A 5,652-nucleotide genomic window follows, 5' to 3' on the forward strand; every position below is an offset into this window, starting at 1 on the left:
ATCTTATGACTAACCCGACACGATGCAAGGCATCCTAAGTGGGATGAATGATGTTTGATGATATGTATATAGTCAGTACACTCCTTTTCATTACTCCTTTTCATTAATCCTTGCTTTGTATCTTGCATGTACCCTCACTGCTTATCATATTTGGCTACCTACTGCCAGTAGTCTCTTAGCTCTTTCCTGACAAAGCAGGGGAAGGAATTTCCTTCAACCTGATTTCTTCAAGGCTCTTCATAGAAAGTATAGAGCTAAGAGAAGGAGATGTGGAATCTCACTATCAAACTCTTAAAAATAATTTGCATGTTCGAATCTATCCAAACGATTAAGCTGCCACTCAACAACATTTTCAATCTTGGAAGACTTAAGATAGATCACATCTCTAGATATTATAAACTTCTTATTCACTTCATCATAGAGATGGTATTCTTTGGAGGTATGAGTACCCAAAGAAGATACATTTGTGACTCCTTGCACTAAGTTTTTTTATATGTTCCTTAGGTATGAAGGCATAACAGGAGGAACCGAAAACCCTGAGATGCCTTACCGAAGGAATGTGGCCATACCACATTTCATAGGGAGCCTTGTTTCTAATTGCAAGAGACAGACACTTATTCTTTATATACAAAACACATAGAACCACATCAGCCCAAAACCTTATGAACTTAACATGTGAACTATGCCAAGTTCATAATGAAGGTAATACATTCCAGTGAACTATGTGTTGAAAAATGCAACAAGAAATTCTCAATTTGATTTTTCCTTGATTAAATTGAAAAAATTCAAATTTCCACATCAACAGACAACTTGGATGATGTTAACTTGTGTGACATGGCTTGTTTCACCTAGTTTACTCAGTAAATTCGAGTTGGAGGAGTTAGAGTTCAGTTTTGCATATGTAATTGCTAATTTGTAGCAATAAAGGTCAATTATCTCAGGTTGTTGTTAGTTAAACTAGTTCTAGCTTTTGGAGGAACTAGTGGAAGTTCATTTAAGCAATGGGACTTCAGTCAAACTCAGTGGTCATCAAGTTAACTGATCAATCAACTCAAGATAGTTGGGGCATGCAGAGAAGTCAAGTTCCCTAAGATGGGTGGAGATTCCAAGGCAATTTTAATTTCTTGTAGCTCACACAGTTGCAAGAATTTATTATAACCATAGTGAAGGAGATAGCTTGAGTAGCAGCTTCTTGTGAAATTGGACAGGGAATGATTGTTGGTAGCATTAATAGCCTACCAATAATTTCTTTTCACCACACTTCAATGTTTTGGGCCGGGTTTTTGCGGGTGGATAATTTTTTCTGATGCTTTTTGGTCATACACGTCCTCTGTCAGACCAAGAGGTAACTCCTCAAATCAGAACTCATATTATTCATTCAAGTTGTTCATTATTATATACAAGAGGGAGTGACTGTTCGGTTCATCTCTTGATGACTCTCTATCTTCTCTATTATTTATTTACATTAATTATAGTTGTACACCCAATCCCTCTGATTAGGTGTCAACATTCCCCCGCTTAATCTGAAGGGATGTTGGTGAGTCCAAACATCGTTCTAAATTTTTCAAGCTTTTCTCTTCCAAGTGCTTTGGTGAAGATGTCTGCAATTTGTTCATTAGTGGAACAACGGCGGAGATGGATTGTTTTGGCCTCAACATGATGTCGAATCAGATGATATTTAGTATTGATGTGCTTTGTTTGATCATGGAACTTTGGGTTCTTGGCCAACTTTATTGCAGAGGTATTGTCAATCATGAATGGAGTCGACTATACTTGTTTTACCTGCAAATCTTCAAGAATTTTTTCCTGAGCCACACAATTTCTTTTGTTGCCTCAGCTGTTGCCACATATTCTGCCTCTATTGTGGAATCTACTGGAACGGATTATTTGCGTGATCTCCAGGAGACAACTCCTGATCCAAGACTCATAGCATAACCTGAAGTAGATACCCCAGTTTCTTTGTCTCCATCGAAGTCTAAATCGGAGTATCCAATCAAGCTGAAGTCGCCCACCTGTGTATACTTGATTCCAAAGTCTCGAGTTCCCTTCAAGTAATTTAGAACTCTTTTTACAGCAGACCAATGTCCTTGACAAGGCTTTTGCATAAATCTGGAGAGGATTCCAACAACAAACGAAATGTCTGGTCTGGTAGTAGTTAGGTAGTTGAGACTTCCTACAAGTTGTCTATACTTTGTTGCATCCTCAAATTCTTTTCCTTCAATGGATGTGAGCTTTAAGTTTTGTTCCATTGGAGTAGTCAAAGGATTGCATTCAGTCATGCCAAACATGTTCAACAGATCTCCAATGTACTTCTTTTGAGAAAGGAATATGGACTTCGGATGTTGAGCTACTTCAATACCAAGATAGTAATGAACATAGCCCAAATCAGTCATTTCAAAGCCTTTCTTCAATTCCTTCTTTATGAATGCAATGTAGCTTTCATTGTTCCCTGTCATCAAAAGATCATCTACATATACCACAAGATATACAATTGTTTTGCCAACTTTCTTGACAAACAAAGTTGCATCATCAAGATCATAATGTTTGAAATTGAGTTTCAGAAGATGTTGAGTTAGTTTTTCATACCAGGCTCTAGGTGCTTGTTTTAGGCCATGCAAGGATTTCACAAGTTTTCATACTTTATGTTCCTATCCTTTCACAGCAAATCCTTTAGGCTGGGACATAAAAACATTTTATTTTAGATCTCCATTCAAGAAAGTAGTTTTTACATCCATTTGATGGACTTTCCAACCGTTCTGAGCTGCTAGGGAAAAGAGTGTCTGGATGGTAGCCCATTTTTCCGTGGGGGTAAAAGTCTCCTCATAATTGGCCCCTTCCTTCTGTGCAAAACCTTTTTCCACAATCCTGGCTTTGTGTTTGTCAAGTGAGCCATCAGCTTTATACTTGTTCTTGTAAACCCACTTGCAGCCAATTGGTTTGGTTCCCAATGGAGGATCAACCAGCTTCCAAGTGCCATTCTTTATCAGGGCATCATACTCCTTTTGCATTGCTTCTCTCCATTCATCATGAGAAGCAATTTCTTTGAAGGAGGTTGGTTCAAAATCTGTAGACAAATTGAATTCACAATCATAAGAAACATCCATATCAACAGGTGAATCAGAGTCATCTACATTACCTCCATTTTTCCGGTTTGAATTTCTAGTTCCTGTCTTTCCAACCTCATCAGGATGAACACTTTCAAGTGTCTTTGTCAACCACTTTAGAGGACCTTTCTAAGATTTTCTAGGTTGCTCCGTTGATTGAGTTAGGACTTAATAAAGATTGAGTCTCCCAATTCTATCAAGCACATCACTCAAAGTATCATCCGTTGTTGGAGTCTCATGCAAGGGAGAGAGTGCTTCAGAAGAAGATTCCATGGGTTGATCTAGTATAGGAATCCCCCCTTCAAGATGTGGAATCTGATTATCAAACTCTTGAAATGATTTTGCATTTGTGAATCTATCCAAGCAATCAAGTTTCATTTCAACAACATTGTCAGTTTTGGATGATTCAAGAAAGATTACATCTCTAGATACAACAAACTTTTTGTTGACTTCAACATAGAGACGGTATGCTTTGGAGGTGTTTAAATACCCTAGGAAGATACACTTACGACTTCTTGCACCAAGTTTGTTTCTATGCACCTTTGGTATCAAGGCATAACAAGTGGAACCAAAGACCCTAATATGCTTTACCGAAGCAATGTGCCCATACCACATTTCATAAGGAGTCTTGTTTCTGATAGCATTAGATGGAAATATATTCTTTATATATACAACACATAGAACTGCATCAACCCAAAACATCATTTTTACATTTTTGAAGAACAACATGGAGCGTACCATATTTAAGATTGTCCTACTCATTCTTTTAGCTACACCGTTCTGTTAGGGATTATAAGGCACAATTGTTTGATGTTTGATCCCATGTTGGTGAAGATAGTTTTCAAATTCATTTGAAGTATATTCATTTCCATTATCAGTGCGAATGGAGCCAATATGAGATTGTGCATCATTTTCAATCCATGCATGAAAGTTCTTGAATGTTTGAAAAGCATCAGATTTGTTCTTCAATAAATAAACCCAACACATTCTGGTGTAGTCATCAATAAATGTCATCATATATTTATTTCCATTTACAGAAGGAATAGGCATTGGACCACATAAATCTGAATGAATGAGTTCAAGTTTTCTATGCGCTCTTGAATGTGAATCATGAAAAGACTGTTTGCTATGCTTTGCTAGAATGCAAGCATCACATTGCTTAAGTTTCCTAGGAATTGTAGGCAAACCAGTAACACCATTTTTCTTCAACAAGCGGAGGCTGTCATAGTTCAAATGTCCAAATCTAGCATGCCATAATAAACTTGATGGAAGTGTACATTCTTCATAATGAGAATTGTATGAGAAATTTTGTGCACGAGCAGAGGTACCTTGCAACTTGAGAAGCCTTTCTTCTTTTATCCCCATCATGACAAGTGAGTGGTCAGATGATTTCCTCACCTCAAGCTTGCCATCAAACATATGAATGGAGTGACCTTTCTGGCGGATGTGGACCAAGGACAACAAGTTTCTCCTTAGTTGTGGGAAATATAGAACATGATGCAGAAGAAAGTTTGCAAGACCAGGCAATTTAAGCCTGATTGTGCCAAGCCCTGATGGCTTGAGTTTTGATTGGTCTACAAAGTATACTGCTCCATCAACGTTGTCAGTAAATTCTTCAAAAAAATCTTTTCTATGAGTCGTGGCAAGTTGCTCCTAAATCAAGCAACTAATCATTTTTCAAAGAAGCAAGTGAAGCATTAAATAAGTCTTCATATACTCCAATATTACATTGTGCCAAAACATAATGAGCGCATTCAGGTGCTTTACCTTTGTCATTGTCATTAGTTTTACCTTTGGGCTGGTTTCTTTGCTGCTCAATTGTGTCCCAAGGTAACTTGCATGTGGAGGCATCATGTGATCCATTTCTTTTGCAGCATATGCAGTGCAAATCTGACTTTTCTCCTTGAGAGTGTCTGCCCCCCCCCCCCCCCCCCCCACCTCTGAAATATCTTCCTCTTCCTCTAGAAGAATCTTCGACAAGATTCTTTTCTTTATGAGCAAGGCACACAACCTCTTCAGAAGATTCAAGGGCTGTCTTCTTTCCAAAATCTTTCTCTCTTTCAACAAATTTTTTTTACAAGAGAGTCAAAGGTAATATCTTTGAGATTTCCATTTTCTTGCAATGACTCAAGATAATTGGAATAAGTAGGATAAATTGCCTTGAGAAAAGCGTTCTTAAGAATATCCAATTCAACCTTAGTAACTTTGATATCATGCATTATAGATTTTACTTCGGATGCAAGAGCAAGAGGATCATTATTTTGTAATTCAAGGGTGAAGAGTTTAATCATGAGTTGTGTTTGGTCAATTTAGTGTGATCTAAATTGCTATTTATAATGTCAACCCGGGGTTCGTAAACTGACGAAGTGAAGTGTACTGTATGTACTAGATAACCGTTTCCTTAGTCTTTTGTCGTTTTTAGTTTTTTTAAGTTTGTTTTTGGATTTAACTTTCCCTAATGTGAGATGATGAAAAGGTGATAAAGCAAGTGAAATGTGGATGATTATGGTGATCTCTAAGTGATTTTCAAAACTTAAAAGAAAGAAAG

The sequence above is a fragment of the Pinus tabuliformis genome, chromosome 6 (assembly GCF_031772625.1).
Source record: "Pinus tabuliformis cultivar Carrire ecotype Pingquan chromosome 6, CPIR1, whole genome shotgun sequence".
In the NCBI taxonomy this organism is placed as follows: Eukaryota; Viridiplantae; Streptophyta; class Pinopsida; order Pinales; family Pinaceae; genus Pinus; species Pinus tabuliformis.